Here is a 20,281-nt window from a genome sequence, read left to right as displayed (position 1 = left end):
GTGTGTGTGTGTGTGAGATATATATATATATGTGATCTTATGTGATCTCACATTCCTACGCAACTGCAGGGACAAAAGAATAATTCCCAAATACTTCCAACTAAAATTCCACCCAAAAACCCCAACCATTGAGAGGATCCTAAAAAAGAACTGAATTAGCCCTAATCAGAAATGAACTCCATAAAAAAAGATTCATACTTGATGAAATCAACAAAAGTCTACTCTCTCTTCACCTTAAAATCAGCAACCAATTACACCCTATACTCTGGGATAAATTCAAACAGAATGGAGAGCAGAAACAGAAACCCAATATAAGACAGACACACATAATAAAAAACTCCAAAAACTAGAAATACAGCAGAAACCCAGCCCTCCACAACAACTTATGACCAAAACAGTACATAACATATCAGACAGGATACTCACCACTACGGAAACCAATATTCTTTCAAAAGGATTCAATTTTGCAATAACCCCAAAACGTATACCAACTGAAAACATCATATGTGGAATTGAAACAAATCTAAATAAAATAAACCCAGATACAGCCAACAAAATCAGACTTAAAGTCACTAACATTCTCTGCTCTAGTAAACCTCCTAAAAGCAACATACAAAAGGAGGAAAGAGATGCACTTATCAATTTGAAGAAAGACAATCATATAACCATCCTCCCAGCTGACAAAGGAAACTCCACAATAGTGATGAATACAGCAGACTACAAAGAAAAAATGACAACTCTACTACAAAACCCAGCCTACAAATTCCTAAGCACAGATCCTACCACCTACCTAGAAAAAACTACCAAATCCAAAATCAAGGCCTCTCCCATCAGCGAAGAAATCCAGCAAAAAATCATCCCCAGAGAAAAATCTTCCATATGTCCAAAACTCTATGGCCTTCCAAAAATACACAAGGAAGGAATACCTCTCAGACCAATAGTCAGTTCTATAGGCTCCCCTCTACAAAACCTTGCCAAATTTTTAGCCAAATACCTTCAACCATATACAGAAACTATTACCTCACATGTTCAAAATTCATTCCACTTTATACAAATAATCAAAAAACAAAACCTACAACCCGATGACCTACTTGTGAGTTTTGATGTCGTGTCCCTTTTCACACAAATACCTATTAAAGAAGCCTTGACAGATATCCAGGACAAACACAAACCCCCCAAATATATCCTAGACCTTACCAACCACTGCCTATAATGAACAAAGATATAAACAGATAGAGGGAGCCCCCATGGGATCACCTCTCTCACCGGTCATCGCCAACCTCTATATGGAATATTTCGAAAATAATGCATTAGAGCAATCCAAATACAAACCTAAACTTTGGCTGAGATATGTTGATGATACCTTTGTAATTTGGCCACATGGTAAGGAAAAACTAGACAATTTCCTCACATATCTTAACAGCCTACAACCCAAAATACAGTTTACTATGGAAACAGAAATCAATGATCAACTTCCCTTTCTAGATGTACTGGTCTATTAAAAAACCCAATGGCAGCCTAGGACACACTATCTACCAAAAGAAAACCCATACCAACCGTTATCTAAATGCACACTCACACCACCACCCCGCACAAATCACCTCAGTGGCCAAAACTCTCATCACCAGAACCAAACGCTTAGCTGACCATGAGCACTTAAAAACTGAATTGAACAAACTCAAAGATGTATTAATTTCTAATGGATTCGAAGAGAAAACAATCACAAACCTAATCAAAAAAGAGACACCCCCCCCAAAAACAAGATCAAAAACAGGACAATGGTACCACCATCCTCTCTTACATCAAGAGCACCACAGACAAAATTAGTAAAATTCTGCACAAACATAACATCAAAACTTCATTTTGCACCAACCAAAAAATATCTAATATCCTAAGGAGCACCAAAGATAAAATCCAATTGGAATACCAAGGAATCTATGAAATCCCTTGCAAAACATGTGCAGCCACATACATTGGACAAACCAACCGAAGAGTAAGTGCACGCCTTGCAGAACATGTGAATGCAGTTAAAAAAGAAGAAAAGACTTCCTCCCTTGTCCAGCACATTAAAAAAACAGGGCACGAAATTGACTTTGAAAAAACTAAATTACTTCACAAAACAGAGAATTTATATAGAAGAATTGCTCTAGAAGCCATAGAAATTGAGAGGAGCCCCCTTTGTATAAATAAAAGAGATGACACGTCCCACCTACCAGAAATTTGGAAACCAGCCTTAAACAAAAACAAAAAAAAACCTCATAAAAATCACCATGTCAATCCTTCTAATAATTATGAATTTGGAATTTTGAAATTTGGAAACCAGCCTTAAACAAAAACACTTCATAAAAATCACCATGTCAATCCTTCTAATAATTATGATTACACCAACCAATCAGATCACTGAAACATAATCACCCAATCTATTTGCTACATTCAAACCAAATCTCCAGCCCCACACTATATACTAGGAAGAAATGACAGTTGCAAACATTCCATTTTACAACAGCACGAAGCTTGGAAACTTCAGCCTGATGATGGTGAATGTGATTTCGCCGAAAAGTCGCATAAACATGCAAAATATTACAGAGGGCAAAACCCGAACTCAGAACAATCTACATATATATATATATATATCCCTATAATATGTGTGTGTGTACGTTGACATAGACATATATGTGTATGTATGTATATATGTATGTATGATGTGCCATATGTGAAATGAATAAATTTGACCTTGATGTTTAGAGGTAACACTTTTCAGGAAAGTTCATCCTTCCATTTTAGCCTAGAGTAGGGATGCCAAACTTGTGGCCCATGGGCCTGATGAGTCACACGCTGGCCATGCCATTTTAGTGAAGGGAGGAAAGGCACGATAAGTCACATTACAACAATGTGATGACATGAATTTTACACCCCTGGCCTAAAGGAAGAGATGATACTATGGAGGACCTGACCCATAAGGGAAAAGAAAACAGCCAATTCCATAAGACACCAGAAGACATAGCAAAATGAACACATTTGGGATGGGTGCTTAATAGAGAGAGAATTTGGTTCCTGGACTCTTCTTCAGTATTTAACATTGTGTAAGGGTTCTATGGTAGTGTCATGAATCTGTACAGGCTTTTTAATGGTGTGAAGAAAATGCTGCCAAAGGTTCACAATTATAGGCAGGACTTCTTTTTTTCTTATTATCATTCTTGGATGTCCCAGGAAGGAAAGGGACATTATAGATCCCATTTCACTTCCCTAAAAAAAAAGATATTGGAACTCTAGTATTTCAAGAATAGGTTTCTTAAGTAAAGGATATAAAGCATTTCCTGAACTGTTATTTTTATGATGGTTAAATAAGAATTATGCCAATGAGTCATGAGTTTCCCTCTGCCCCCCTACCCCCATGTATATCAGTAAATAAAGTCATCTGGAGAATCAACTGTGATCCCTATAATTATCAAAATTATAATTATTTCTTTTTCTTTCCAGGGACTCCTCCTGATCGTTTTGAAACCTAGGGGTCGATACGTACTAACTCTCATCAATAGATTTGACTAATGTTTAATAATTCTGATAAAAGATCTGAAGATCTGGTTCAAAAAGACTTCAAGGATGACGAAGGCTTATGAGAGGAATCCCAAAGTTAGAATTGCGCAGATCATAAACTTAATGCTACTCTTTTAATGTGCCAGACTTCATTTTCATCTAACAGCGCATCTGAGTTCTTTGGCACAGAGAACTGTGTTTTTCCTTAGAGAGCTCTGAGACCAAAGACGGCAGTGCTTGTCTCAGAGAACTACAGAAGATCTCCAACACGACATCTAAAATACTGCTGCTCCTGCTTCTCCTGGTATCCCTCTTTCCCTGTGGCACAATGATGATCAAATGCCCACTGAGTGTGCGAAAAGAGAATGAATATTGATCAATTTTATCTTTCCTTCTTTTTAATATAGATGGTTCCCATTTTCCAATACCTGGTTTCAATCACCTTTCACTCTCTTCATTTGCTTTAAGGACAAAGTTTATGCTGAATGTGTAGAGTCATACAAAGTTTTTTCCCCTTGTGCACAGCAGTAAATCCCTCATACACACCACTCATCACAATAGATTTGACAAATATTTATGAACGCTTATTAAAAATATCTGAAAATGTGGTCCACAAGGACCTATGGAGAGCATATGTGAGACTGACTTCTTTGGGCAGGATACTGCAAGTTTGAATGTAATCTTGCTCATTTTATTTTCATCTTATCTTTATTAAAATGAAGTCAGTGTGCCTGAACTCTTTGGCAAGAGCATTTCCTGAAGCAGCTTTGAGACCATAGACAGTGGTGCCTGTCTCAGAGAACTACAAAAGATCTCCATTATGATATCTGAAATACTGCTGATGCTGCTTTTCCTGGCTTCCTTCTTTCCCTGTGGCACAATGGTGGTCAAATGTCAATTGAATGTGCAGAAAGAGGAAAGACATCAATTCAATTACTACAAGCCAGGAGATTTCCTGATTGACGCAATCATATCTACAACTAGCACTGTATTTCAACCATACATTTTCTTTAAACCTCCAATCAACAGATAAGCATTATGATTCATTGTATACTTTCATGACTTTAAAAAGTATATATTAATGGTTTCCCTTTTGTGATACAGGGTTCTTTCCCATCTTCATTGGAAAAGAGTTAAATTGGGGATGGGGTAGCTCTTTGCAAAATAACTCTCTGTGATGCCTGGGAGACTTATTACCTTGGCTCTTAGCTAAAATCAAACTATTCCATTTTATTTTCTCATTCTCTTCAATATTCTTCTCGATGGTGCACCTATTTTTCTATCTCTCTTGTCCATCTGTCAATTATCTATCTATCTATCTATCTATCTATCTATCTATCTATCTATCTATCTATCCATCCACCCATCCATCCACCCACCCACCCACCCATCCATCCATCCATCCATCCATTCATCATCTATCATCTATTTATCTCTTTATTTTTGTCTCTGTCTTTATCATCTCTATCTCTATATCTGTCTACTGCATCTCTATCTCTCAATTTGACTATTTCTCTCTTTCCTCTCACATCTTTTTCCTTCCTGGGCAAGTCTTCACATGACAGAATAGAGAGAATAGATTTTTTTTTTATTGGCAAGTGTGATTGGACACGCAAAGAATTTGTCTTTGGTGCATCTGCTCTCAGTGGACATAAAAGGATAGATAAGTTCATTGAGAACCATAAGATGCAATACCCAATGATAGTCTGGGTACAAATAAGCAATCAAATCCTATTCTGAAACAATGTAAATAACGAGGATACAATAAGAAAGTTACAGTCACAATCATTATTGGGAGGAGATGGGAATTGTTGACTCATAAGACAGCAATTCAATTGATCAGTTATAAATATCATAAAGAAATAACTTCAGGAAATATGATGTGATTTTATTAATTGAAGATGAAAACTCCACATTGAGATGAAACTAAATAAAGTCTCTTATCTTGCAGTATACAGAGTATGAGCTTCTGGCACGTCCTGCCATTCTTCTTTGCCATTCATGAGATCAACCAGAACCGAAAGCTCTTACCAAATATCACCCTGGGCTACAGCATTTATGAGAACTTTTTCAATTCAAGGATAACATACGAGGTCATGATAGATTTGCTTTCCATGGGGCAGGAGAATGTCCCAAATTATAGTTGTGGGAAGCAAAATAATCTGTTGCCTCTGCTTGAAGGGACTGATTCTGATCTCTTTAGTCAAATTTCCACCATGCTGAGCATCTACAAAATCCCACAGGTATGAATGAATACTGAATACTCACTCTGCAAATAGCCACCAAAAGAAATAGCAATAGCACTTAGACTTACATACCACTTAGCAGTGTTTTACAGCCATCTCTAAGCAGTTTACAGCGTCAGCCTATTGCTCCCAACAATATGGATCTTCATTTTACCCACCTAGGAAGGATGGAAGGATGAGACATACTTGAGCCTGGTGAAATTTAAACCGCCAAGCTGCAGGCACCTGGCAGCCAGCAGAAATGGTCTGCAGTACTGCATTCTAACCACTACACTACTGCGGCTCAAATGGTCAGATAATAAATAAAATGAGTGAGTCAATGGAGCTTAAAGAAGCCCTGAAATGATATCAGGCATTCAAATAATTATTTCTTCAATCTGGTATCCTTTTTTAAGCTAAATAAACCTTCATTCATAGTTCAACTGAAATGCTCTAAACCATCCTGCACATGAAATTTGCAACCTCTTTGCCAACCTTTCTTCTGCCACTTCTCGATGTCTTTCAATCAATATATTGGGAGGGAAAAACAATGTATCTATCAGAAGAGTCAGACAGTGAATGCGAGAGAGAATTGGGGCCTGGGGATACTCAGGAGGCTGAAGACCCTCCAAAGGTGATCATGTCAGAGTTAGAGGGAGATAAGATGGATCCTATTCTAGACGTCAGAGTTAGAAGAATGTGAGGGAGACAGGAGTATTTCCAGCAATGGAGATCATGTCATCACAGGTAGCATAGAAGAGGAGGAAAAAGAAAAGTTTGTTGCAGAATTGCAATGTTTGTTTCTGAGTAGAGAGAAATCTAAAAGCTAAAGTGTGTTTCAGTCTGCAACCTTACAAATATCTAGTCTTGGGAATCATTGTTTGTAACTGTTCACGTCAAGAGTTAATTGGTTGTAAATATGACCTTCTGTTGGACATTTATTATTAGTTGGATGCTGAATGCTTACGTCTTGGCAAGAAAGTGCCATTTCTTTGAGTTCTTCACAGTTTGCAGCATGCTGCTTTGTAAATAGCTTTTTGTATATATTAATTTGGAGTCGAGTTTTAATTGGGGCTTAATTGCTGCTAATTGATACAGCCAGTCAGAACACACCTGCCATAGGGAAGAAGAGGATTCTGTCCTTACAGTGCCACTCGCTAGCAGGACTCTTATTAGTGCATGTCCACCAACTTTATCATTATCAGTAGAATCTAAAGACCAATATAAAGACCAGTAGAATCTCAAGACTACCACTATCAAGAAAGTCCCCAAGGAAAAAAATGACTGTTTATTCTTGGAGATTTTAATGCCAGAGTCAGAACCGATTATAGGGAGACCACAGCTGTGATATAAGGATATCTGTAAGAGGGGTTTAAAGGCCTTGGCAATGGACATTAACAGCTGGGAAACCTTGACCTCTGATCATTCAGCTTGGAGGCTAACAATGCAGCATGGCCTTCTCCATTTCGAGGAGACACTTCGGCAGGCTGAGACAAAGAGGAAGTCCTGGAACTAGCGAATTCCAGAGGCCAGGCAGATGGATTTGGAAGGGATTGCCACTCTTGGATTAATCTTTTTAGCCACACTTGATGCTGTTCTAGGAACTGTCTCTAGAGCACGATATCATAGTCTTTCAAGACTGAAGGTTGCCAATGACTAATGTTAATGTTGGATTTTTTAAAAATTGCTTCTGTTGTTGATAACCAGAGTGGAATTTTTGCGTAATGTTAATTTTCGATTTTTATCCATGTTTGAAGTAGGGCTTTCCTGATAAGATGACTTTGAAAATATTTATGAATTTTGTATTTGTCATCCCATATTGTGGCATGCCATCTTACTTTTATATCATGCCCCACGAGTTAATATTCTTTTGTTTTCTAGCACTATGCAGTTCCCAACTAGGTAATGCCAAACCATCTTTCTTTAAAGTATTGTAGGGGCTTCAATTTGATACTAGGTTTCTTTCCTTGTCACATAAAATTTGACATCAGTTTATTTCAATTTTGGAAGAATGGCTTTTCTAAATTTCATGGAGCCACCTGAAACAAGAATACAATTTTTGGTAATATGTTCATTCTTATAACCAAAATCTGTTCCATTAGTAAAAGTTTTTAAATGTTTGAATTAATTTGTTGCAATTATCATCTTATATTGAGGAATACTTTGCCATCAATAATAACCCTAGGCATTTTATCTTTTTGACTATTTGCAAATTTGTTTCTTGTTCTAATTCTTATTTTAGTCATATTTTTAGTAATTATTTTGTTTTCATTTTTGTTTTTTTAGTCCTGCTTCATTACCAAATTCTATCTGGATTCACCCTCATTCTAATTAACAAGCATTCTAATGTTAAAATAAACAAAAGTGGTTAAAGAGGACATCCTTGTTTTATTCCTTATTTCCACATTATCGGTCAATTCACCATTTATTGTTATTCTGTCTTTTGTTTATCATACATTCTGTCAATTATTTTTAAGAATTTGTGACCAAATTTCACATGTTCCGATTGTAGTTTTATAAATTCCCAATTTATGTTGTCGAATGCCTTTTGGTCATCTAGGAAAATCAAAGCAAGTTGCTTCATAATATTCCAGTATGTTTAAATGATTATGTTGTGTTTGATTTGTCTATTAGGGAGAAAACCATTTTGATGCAAATATATGTATTTATTTAAAATCTTTTAAATTTCAGGGTAAGTATGATTATAGCTTCTGTCCAGGATGATGGAATTTTTGCTTTCTCTAATGTCTTGTTATTTGTTTCCAGGAAAATTTGTTCTATTGATTCTAGAGTATTTTTATAGACTTCCACTGGAATGCCATCAGGGCCAGGAGTTTTATTATTTTTTTGTTTTTTCAATATAATTTCTAATTTTGTCATAGCAATGTATTTACTTAACATCATCGTCAAATGCATGTAATTTATATTCTTCTTTAATTTTTAAGACTTTACTATCTGGATTTAGTATCTGAGCTGCCCCAAGTCTTTGGAGAAGGGTGGCATACAAATCTAAACAACAACAACAACCACAACAATAATAATAATAAGCCACCACAAACCTTTAGAGAGGGGCCACATATCAATCCAATAAATACATAAATTGGATTTTTTAGTTTTGCTCTTAAATATTTCTTAATTTCTTCCACTATACTGTCTTGTTTATTAATATATAAGCACTTAATTTTGTCCTTAAAAACAAAGCAATCAACCATCTTTTCTTAAATAGATCAATTATGGGATCATCAGCCACTTTCCACAGCAGAAACATAATTTCCCTTTTTTCTACCGAGTGACACCAAAACAAGAAGCTTCTCACTTGGCAATTGTCAAACTGCTCCTGCATTTCTGATGGACGTGGATTGGCCTCACTGCTCTGGACAATGAAAGTGGTGAAAAGTTCAGAAGAACTTTTATCCCAGCAGCCATAACAAAAGGGGTCTGTGTTGCCTTCTCAGAAAGCTTACCCATAGTTATTGAAGTGGGGAAGAACAAGAATGTCCATCAATACTTTAGCGACGCTAAAGTAAAATGTATTGTTTGTCAATTAAACTTTCAGGCCACATTAATACTAGCAGTAGTAATAAGAGAAATTGAAAATAGCAAAATCCTTTTTGGGGAAAAAGTATGGATTGCCACAGCTTTGTCTGATATAAGTGTGAGATTTTTTTACCGATTGCTTAATCTCCAGCATAACTATCTTTTATTATCCTTCACAACTCAGACAGAGAAAAAGACACACTATTATGATTTTGATTCACATTACTTTGCTACCGTGAATTTTGGGGAAGCGGCATTTCAGTGTTCTTATTCAAGCCCTTTGTTTTCGAAGAAAGTTTGGAATACATGCCTGCAAAAAGAGAGTTGGGAAACCCCACCCCAGGATCTGGTTGAAAAAATCCTGTCTGAAGATGGCTCCAGTATTTCCGCAACAATCCAGGTTCTGGCCTCGGTCCTCAGTGCTGCCTTTTCCTCCCAAATGAGTAAGACGAAGATGCGTGTTGGGAACGATCCAACACAACAGATAATGCAGCCATGGCAGGCAAGATTTCTATTACAAAATTCCACTAATAGTTTCCTTTCAGTTCTTAAATGTTATGTTAGATATAAGCAGGGATAGATGGGGATAAAGGGGAATTCTAATAACAACTATCAGTTTCTAATACCTTTTCTGGAGGTTTAGAGAGAAAGAGACAATTTTTGTTATTGAATCTTCTAGACCAGTGATTCCCAACCTTTTTTTTTTTTTTTTTTGCCATATCCCACCATTTGTTCTGTTACCAGGTTCTTAAGTAGAAAAGTTTGTAAGAAGCAGCAATTTTCCCCCTAGGACTCAATGTAAAAGCAAATAATTCATGCGATTGGGGAAACCACAGGGAGGATGGAGGCCCTGTTTCCTCCCAGGAGATTCCTACAGTGGCCCCACAGAGGATTCTCCCTGCCTTTTCTAGCCTTATTTCCTCCCAGGAGATTACTAGAGAAGCCCCATGGTGGCTTCTCCTTGCCTTTTCCGGTTACAGTTTTGGTGCCTTGAGTTTGTAAGTGGAAAATGGTTTTTGAGAAGAGGCAAAAAAGTCTTGAACACCTGGTTCTTATTGAGAAAAGTTTGTAAGTAGAGGCATTCTTAGATAGTGCTACCACTGTATTTGTGAAATAAATAAGTACCAGATGCCTCAGTAACCAGTGTATTCTATCTTAAACTCCAATATTGGTCTGATGTAGTAACGGCACTGAAAAAAGTGACTTATGACCAGTTTTCACAGTTATGACTATTGCAGAAGCCCCATGATCATATGATCAAACTTCAGATGCTTGGCAACTGGTTCATACATACAACCATTGCAGCGTCCCAGGGTCATGTGATCATTTTTTGCAACCTCCTGAAAAGCAAAGTCAATGGATAAGCCAGATTCACATAATAACCAGCATACTAACTTATCACTTGCAATGATTCACTTAACATCTGTGACAAGCAATGTGATAAATTGGGGTAACATTCACTTAACATATATTTTGGGTTCAATTGTGATCATAAGTCAAAATTACCTGTATTTGTGAAAAAAATAAGTATCAGACGCCACAGTAACCATTGTATTCTGTCTTAAATTCAAATATTGGTCTGATATTCAAGTCCAAGAGAGCTACAAATTCAGATGGGTGAAAGCATAAAAACCATGTCTGTTCCCTCTGAGGACTGAGTCTGAACTGGGGCTGAGATGGCAGATGGAGCTTCACAAATGATTGCAGACTCAGTCCTCATTCTGATTCAGAGATTGGCAGCTGCAGAATGCCTAATTGGGTGCAGCTCTGCAGCTCTGGAATGTGAGTGTGGAATCGAGTGAAATTATGCTTTCTGCACCTGTGCAAAATTGCACACAGGGACGCATGTCCAGGTGCATTTCAGTGATGTTATTTGCTTCTACTGGAAAGGTGATCCTAGATGTACCATCGGCAGCCTGCACCTGTCCACATTTCAAGGGATTATGGGTTCATTAAATTAAAAATTTCGTAAAACAGAGCAGGCAAAAGTAATGAACAGAAAAAAATATGTATATGTGTTTATGTATGAGAGTGAAAGAGAGAGAAAGAATGGGAGAGAGAGTGGGTGAGGGAAAGGGAGATTTAGAGAAGGAGGGAAGAAAAGAGTGAGAAAGAAAATGTTCTTTCTATCACAGCCAGACAGAGGCACTGAGCTGAATATCCACTTCTGACGGGGCTCAAAAGAGAATGTATACATGGCAAGTGTGATTCTCCGTGTCTTTTCAGCTCCATCCTTTTCTTAGAAACTTCCAGGTTTACAATCTTTCTGTGGATGATGTTTATTTGGATGAGGCTGGTATTCCTGTTGCTGACTTTGATATCATGGACTGGGCAGTGTTTCCTAACAAGTCTTCTGCTGGGGGTGAAAATAGGGAATATTAAAAAAGAAGAAGTGTCTTCAGAGATCAAGTTCTCTATTGATGAGAGTGTCATCATGTGGCCAACTTCTTTTAACCAGGTAACCAGATCTGCCTCTATGTGGATGTTATTTGTCCATTCCTATGTATCCATCTGCTTTTGTATCAGTCTCCCTACTTTGATGCAGTTTCTGTCCTAATGAAAAAAAACTGGTTGAAGGAGAGGCTATTGTTCAGGGGTGAAATCCAGCAGGTTGTGACAGGTTCTGGGGTGCCAGTAGCTGAAATTTTGAATATTTCAGAGAACTGGTAGTAGAATTTTGAGTAGTTTGAAGAATTGGCAAATACCACCGAAGTGGGAAGCCAATGGGGATTTTGCAGTATCCTTCCTCTGCCAAGCCCACTAGCACGCACTATGTCCACCAAGCCACACGCACAGAACCAGTAGTAAAAAAAAAGGATTTCATCAAAAGGTGTTCAGTTCTGGTCACCACACTTCAAAAAAGACATTGAAACTCTGGAGAAGGTGCAGAAAAGAGCAACCAAAATAATCAGGGGTCTAGAAACCAAGACTTAGGAAGAGGGGCTGCGGGAACTGGGCATGGATAGCCTAGAGAAAAGGAGGGCCAGAGAGGACATGATAGCAGTCTACAGGTATACAAGGGGTTGCCACAGAGAGGAGGGGATCACTTTATTCTCCAGTGCACTGGAGGGCCAGACGAGGAACAACAGCTGGAAGCTGACCAAGGAGAGATTCAACCTGGAAATAAGGAAGAACTTCCTGACGGTCAGAATGATCAACCAGTGGAACAACCTACCAGCAGACGTTGTGAACTCCAATACTCTGGACATTTTTAAAAGGAAATTGGACTGCCATTTGGCTAGGATGCTATTGGGTTCCTGCTTAGGCAGGGGGTGGACTTGATGACCCGCATGGTCCCTTCCAACTCTAACAACCAATCAACCAATCAACCAATCAACCAATCAACCAATCAGCCAATCAGCCAATCAGCCAATCAGCCAATCAGCCAATCAGCCAATCAGCCAATCAGCCAATCAGCCAATCAGCCAATCAGCCAATCAACCAATCAACCAATCAACCAATCAACCAATCAACCAATCAACCAATCAACCAATCAACCAATCAACCAATCAACCAATCAACCAATCAACCAATCAACCAATCAACCAATCAACCAATCAACCAATCAACCAATCAACCAATCAACCAATCAACCAATCAACCAATCAACCAATCAACCAATCAACCAATCAACCAATCAACCAATCAACCAATAAACAAAGAAACAAAGAAATAAACATACAAACAAATAAATAAATCACTGCTATTATTTCTCCTAGATGTCTCCTGGATTGCTAACTGTGGAAATGCTAGCATTGTTCTAGGTTAGCATTTTGGCTAGTCCAATGATGTTTGTTCCTTGTAAGGAAGCCAAGGAACCATACGATACCCTTGCATCCTGAGGAACTTACCTCAGAGCAGGTAACTCAGTAGTCCTTGGAGCTCTATCAGCATGATTGCTTACAGATATTTTATTATCCAGGTTGATAGCATTCTCAGTGCACTGATGATAGCATCATGTGCCATAGATTATGTTATCTAGTCCTATAATGAAATATCTACAAGGAAACAACCATATCAAAGTACACCAAGGACTCCACATTTCAACCTTGAACTACACATATTTATTCTGTTGGATCTTTTTCAGTGCTTGTTCAAATTGCAAATTCAGAATAGAGCTGGAGTTTCTTCCAGTCTAATTTCCTGCTCAAGTGAGAAACCCTATACAAGTGATGGTGACCCTTTTTGGCAATGAGCGCCCAAACCAGAATGTGCATGCATTCCGGAGTGCCGGAAAGCTGAAGACCAGGTGGCCAGCGTACAGGAATGCACTGGAAATCCAAAGACCGGAAACCCAAAGACCAGGCATGCATGCACCAGCCAACTGGTCTTCAGGTTTCTGGCACAAGACCAGTTGGCCAGCATGCATGCACATGACAGAAACCAAAAGACCACCTGGCAATGGCGCATGTGCCCACAAAGAGAGTTCTGTGTGCCACATCTGGCATGCATGCCATAGGTTAGTCATCACAGCTCTATACCATTCAAACATGTGGCTGTCAGTCTCTTCTTATTTTTTTTTATTGACGAAGCATCCATTTCTGAAGACAGCCTCTTCCATTAGGAAGTTTTTTCTTTAATTTCAGGTTGCTTCTCTCCTTGATTAGTTTTCATCCATTGTTTCTTGACCTGCCCTCTGGTGCTTTAGAAAATAAGTTGACCACCTCTTCTATCTAGCAGCCCCTCAAATCCAGAATGTAGCCGCGCGTGACATCATGGGTGTACCTTGGTACACCCATATAACACCTGTGCTCCATGAGCTGCACTGGCTACCCATTAGTCTCCGATCACAATTCAAGGTATTGGTTATCACCTATAAAGTTCTACATGGCTTAGGGCCAGACTATCTATGGGACCGTCTCCTGCTGCATACCTCCCAGAGACCAATAAAATCACACAGGGTTGGCCTCCTTCTGTCAACTAAGTAATCCAGGTTGGCAGGACTATGGGGGAAGGCCTTCTCTGTGGCCACCTCGGCTCTATGAAACCAACTCTCCCCCCATGTCCATACTGCTCCCACCCTACTGGCCTTCTGAAAGGCCACAAAGACCTGCGGAGCCATGAAACTTACATCTGTCGTGGCCAATTATACTTACCTGGATTGATTGAGTTATGGGTTTTTTAAATTGCGGTTTAAAGTTTTAGATTTTCCTTATTTGACTTTCTATTTCTTCTTTTTTATTGTATTGTATTTTTATATTGTAAGCTGCCCTGAGTCCTTCGGAATTGGGCAGCATAGAAGTCAAGCAAACAAACAAACAAACAAACAAACAAACACTGGAATAGTGTTATCAAGTCCCCCCTGATCCTTCTTTTCTCTAGACTAGCCAAACCCAAATCCTGCAAACTGTTCTTCATATGTTTTAGTCTCCAGACTTTTAATCTTCTTAATTGCTCTTCTCTGCATTTTTCCAAAATCACAACATCTTTTTTGTAATGTGGTGACCAGATGTAAAACCTTGATTATCTTCACATTAAATTTTATTTTGTTGGATAGGGCTCATTGTTCAAGCCTGCCCAAGGTCCTTTTGGATGCTGAGCTTGTCTTTTGAAGTGTTGGCTATTACTGCCAGTTTAGTGTCATCTGCAAATTTGATGAGTTTCCCTTCTACTCCCTGATCTAAGTCATTTATAAAGGTATTGAAGAGTACAGGGCCTTAGATGGAACCTTATGAAACCCCACTGCTTACTTTTTTCCATGTAAATGTTGCACCATTACTTGTACTACTTGTTGAGTATGGTTGATCAGACAAATCCATCAACTGATGATGCTGTCTAGCTCACATTTTTAAGCTTACAAGAAGTAGGTTGTGGTCTACTTTGCTAAATATCTTGCTGAGATCTAAGTATACTATATCCATACCATTTCATGGTCTACAAACAGAACCATACAAATGTTTTAACAGGAGAATCTTTGCTGCATTTTGAAAGGACTTTGAGATCATATGCTGCAGAAATCACCCAAACAGAAATATTTTCATTATGTTTGAGAAAAGGTCTTAAAAGTAACTTCTGAGTTCATGAACTCATCTTTGCATTGTCTTTCACTTTTAAAATGAATTCCCAAACCATACGTTTCCATAATTTTCATTCTGTTTAGAAGGCCCCTTTTTCTAGGTGTACAAAAAGTTGCCTCCCAGGATACACCAAGCTCACAAGAGAAGGTGAACCGGTGTGCTGCTATTAATGTTCTCCATGCACGGAAGGAACAATCTCTATGCAGGAAGGTAGGTGGTTCAAGGATAAAAATGATACAACAGCCTTCTGTTCTAGAGACAAATACAGCACGGAAACTGCTTTGGTCGTGCTGATGGATGATCTCTGGCAGGCCTGGGACAGGGGCTTGTCCTCTGTCCTGGTGCTTCTTGACCTTTCAGCAGCTTTTGATACCACCGACCATGGTAACCTTCGGCGCCGGCTGGAGGGGTTGGGAGTGGGAGGCACTTTACTGCAGTGGTTCTCCTCCTATCTCTCTGGTCGGTTGCAGTCGGTATTAGTGGGGAGTCAGAGGTCGACCTCTAGGTCTCTCCCTTGTGGGGTGCCTCAGGGGTCGGTCCTCTCCCCCCTGCAATTTAATGTCTACATGAAACCACTGGGTGAGATCATCCAAGGGCATGGGATGAGGTATCATCAGTACACTGATGATACCCAACTGTACATCTCCACCCCATGTCCAGTCAGTGAAGCAGTGGAAGTGATGTGTCAGTGCCTGGAGGCTGTTGGGGTCTGGATGGGTGTCAACAGACTCAAACTCAACTCTGACAAGATGGAGTGGCTGTGGGTTTTGCCTCCCAAGGACATTTCCATCTGTCCGTCCATTACCCTGTGGGGGGATTACTGACCCCCTCAGAGAGGGTTCACAACTTGGGCATCCTCCTCAATCCACAGCTAACACTAGAGCACCATCTTTCAGCTGTGGTGAGGAGGGCGTTTGCCTAGGTTCGCCTGGTGCACCAGTTGCGGCCCTATTTGGACCGAGAGTCACTGCTCACAGTCACTCACACCCTCGTCACCTCGAGGTTCGACTACTGCAACCCTCTCTACATGAGGTTTCCTTTGAAACTTCAGATTGTACAGAATGTGGCCACGAGAGCTATCGTGGGGCTTTCAAGATCTGCCCACATTTCACCAACACTCCGCGGTCTGCACTGGTTGCCGATCAGTTTCCAGTCACAATTCAAAGTGTTGGTAATGACCTATAAAGCCCTACATGACATCGGACCAAAATACCTCCGGGACAGCCTTCTGCTGCATGAATCCTAGCAGCCAATCAGGTCCCACATAGTTGGTCTTCTCCGGGTCCCATTGACTAAACAAGAACATTTGGCTGGACCCAGGGGATGAGCCTTCTATGTGGCGGCCCAGGCCCTCTGGAATCAACTCCCCCCAGAGATTCGAATTGCCCCGCACTCTTCCCGCCTTCCAAAAAATGTTGAAGACCTATCTATGTCGCCAGGCAAGGGGGGAATAACTATCTTTTCCTCCACCAACAACTTTTTTGACTGTAACATATGATAATGATGTGATTGTGTAGTAATGATCATTTTTAATATTTATGGGGTTTAAATTCTTTTTTAAACTTATATTGGATTTGTACTTTGTATATTGTGTTGTTGTTATGAGCCGCCCGAGTCTTTGGACAGGGTGGCATACAAATCTAATAAATTAAAATAAAATAAAATTATTCCAAAAAAGTAGGGTTTTACCATGGTGAAACAGTAAAAAGTAATATTGAAAAAGAAGGGAAAAGCTAGAGAGATGCCAGAATTCGAAACATGTATATAAATCCAAGGTCAACCATTAGGAAGCATATATAAATAATTTTTGAAATAAGACATGGAGATGGAACAAATAATCAACTGTATGATAAGAATTCTGAGAATTTAATGCATTAGAAAATTCAGAAAAAAAATTAAACAAACATAGAATTGAAACCCCAAATATTTTTCAAGTATAATTCTACAAATCTGATACAGAATTGGAACACCACATTTTGTCAGTGATTGTCACATTGGAAGGTGAAATTAGAGAATTTGCCACAATGGTAAAATTTAAAATATGTAAAAGTAAATACGACAGAAGTAACAAGAATGGCTTCCATCCATACCACACATGACACAGAGAATTTAGAACTTTGGAACATGGTTTCTGGAGAGATAGTTTTTTGCTTGGTAAATAAAGAAGAAGGGATGGCGGCAATGTTTTTCTATAATCATTTTCTATTTTATTCATGCTCAATAACTGTATCTTTATGTGTTATTTAATTGTCAATATCCAATGTAAATCATTTCCCTCTAAAGTTCATGATTCTAATGGTAAATATATTTTTATGTTTTTTAAAAATGCAATAAAGAAGCAAAGAACACCTTCACTAGACAGTGAATCTACACCCTGACTCTAGTCAGTTGGTCATGAGGTGTAAAATGTTACTGAATCACTAGATAAAAGGCAATTCATGTTTTACAGATGCAGCACACTGTGAAAAGTGTCCAGATGAACAACATTCCAACAAGAAGCAAGATCAGTGTATCCCCAAAGTCACAACTTTCCTGTCCTACAAAGAAACGTTAGGTCTTATGCTGGCTATCATAGCCTTATTTTTGTCTCTAATCACTGCCTTAGTTCTGGGAATCTTCATTAAATACCGAGAAACCCCCATAGTCAGAGCCAACAACCAGGATCTCACCTACATTCTCCTGGTCTCTCTCCTGCTTTCCTTTTTGACCTCCCTTCTATTCATTGGTCAGCCCCATAAAGTGACTTGTCTTCTTCAACAAATCACCTTCAGTGTGGTTTTCTCAGTTGCTGTCTCTTCCTTGCTGGCCAAGACAATCATGGTGGTGGTAGCATTTTTGGCCACAAAACCAGGCAGCAGGATGAGAAAATGGTTGGGGAAAAGTCTGGCCAACTCCATTGTCTTGTCCTGTTCTGGAGTTCAGGTGGGCATCTGCCTTACATGGTTGGGAATCTCTCCCCCATTTCCACATTGTGACTTACATTCTGAACCAAGAGAGATCCTCCTACAATGTAACGAAGGTTCAGTCATCATGTTCTATACTGCCCTTGGCTACATGGGTTTTTTGGCTGCCATCTGCTTCTTTGTGGCTTTCCTGGCCCGCAAGCTTCCAGGGACTTTCAATGAAGCCAAGTGGATCACTTTCAGCATGCTGGTTTTCTGCAGTGTTTGGATCTCCTTTGTCCCTACCTACTTGAGCACCAAAGGGAAATACATGGTGGCTGTGCAGATCTTTTCCATCCTGGCTTCCAGGGTTGGTTTACTGGGGTGTATTTTTCTCCCCAAATGTTACATCATTGTTCTGAGACCTGATATAAACACTAAGGGCCATCTAATAACGAAAAACAATGAGGGATCTTGATTTTCAAAGTTATTTGTTGCCCAAATTATTTTTAAGATAAAATAGGATAGTTGGAAGTAAAAGCTTTGTTATAGATTTCTTTGTTTTATATATTCTAAAACCTTTTTCTCTCACATGAAGTCTCAATTATGACTAATATAATAAGATATAATAGAGATGTATAAAAAGTCATTTTCTTTTGAATTAATTAAAAGCAAAATTTAAATATATTAGATAGCATTATAGAAACACATTTGCTTTATTTGATGTTTAGAAGATATGACAATTGTTTGCTAATCTTTATGAAGTTGTGATGAGTTTAGGGTTTTTTTTTCATGTCCTATTGTTATGGATTGAAGTTTTCTTCCTCTGCCTGGGTAATTACTTATTTTATGTCACCACTTATCCTCCCCCCCCCCCGAATCAATTGGGACAATCTGATAATTGATTTTGGGATGAGGGAGTGTGCTAGCATACAGAAGGTTATTTATATTTGTTCAACCAATGTGGAACTTTCTTCCAGTCCAAATTCTCTTAATATCCTTTCAGTAAAGAGCACGAATAAATAAGAACAGAGTAATGCTGTCTTGTCTCACTTCTTTACCATCATGGAATTATTTCATTTTGCCCTATCCTATCATGTTCAGAGTGTGGCTTCTTGTGCTGTGTGTAAGTTTCTCATGAGGACTATTTGATACTGTATGATTCTCATTTCTCTACGACATTCTACATCTCAATATAGTTTATTTCTTTTAATTACTTTTTTATTTTAAAAGATGGTTATGGCCATCCATCTTAAGATAATTCTGCCTAACTTGCAACCATAAAACTGCACATGTAATATTGTATTATATTCTGGAATAAGATAACTAGCCTAAGACAACTAGCTTAAGGGACTTCATTTAAAAATTTTATTTGTTTGTTTGTTTGTTTGTTTGTTTGTTTGTTTGTTCGTTCGTTCGTTCGTTCGTTCATTTATTTATTTATTTATTTATTTATTTATTTATTTATTTATTTATTGGATTTGTATGCTGCCCCTCTCCGGAGACTCGGGGCGGCTAACAGCAACAATAAGACAGCGTATAACAATAATCCAATACTAAAAACAATTAAAACCCATTATAATAAAAAGCCAAACATACATACAGACATTTATTTATTTATTTATTTATTTATTTATTTATTTATTTATTTATTTATTTATTTATTTATTTATTTATTTATTTATTTATTTATTTATTTATTTATTTATTTATTTATTTATTTATTTATTTATTTATTTATTTATTTATTTATTTATTTATTTATTTATTTATTTATTTATTTATTTATTTATTTATTTATTTATTTATTTATTTATTTATTAGATTTGTATGCCGCCCCTCTCCGAAGACTCGGGGCGGCTCACAACACGTGGAAACAAATCATAAATAATCTGACAAATTTAAAATATTTAAAGATTTAAAACAGACCCAATATACTAACAGACATACACACAAGCATACCATATATAAATTAAACATGCCCAGGGGGAGATGTTTCACTTCACCCATGCCTGACGGCAAAGGTGGGTTTTAAGGAGTTTACGGAAGGCAGGAATAGTAGGGGCAGTTCTAATCTCCGGGG

At 38.3% G+C, this 20,281-nt stretch overlaps 1 pseudogene; it reads left to right on the top strand.

The window, feature by feature from the left end:
* The first annotated feature begins 5,498 nt into the window (after positions 1–5,498).
* LOC139159365 (vomeronasal type-2 receptor 26-like) lies at positions 5,499–18,676 on the top strand (annotated as a pseudogene).
* Positions 18,677–20,281: the final 1,605 nt, after the last annotated feature.

The sequence above is a fragment of the Erythrolamprus reginae genome, chromosome 2, assembly GCF_031021105.1.
Source record: "Erythrolamprus reginae isolate rEryReg1 chromosome 2, rEryReg1.hap1, whole genome shotgun sequence".
NCBI lineage: Eukaryota > Metazoa > Chordata > Lepidosauria > Squamata > Dipsadidae > Erythrolamprus > Erythrolamprus reginae.
Note: the sequence above shows the minus strand (reverse complement) of the source record. Positions and strands in the feature narration are given on the sequence as shown.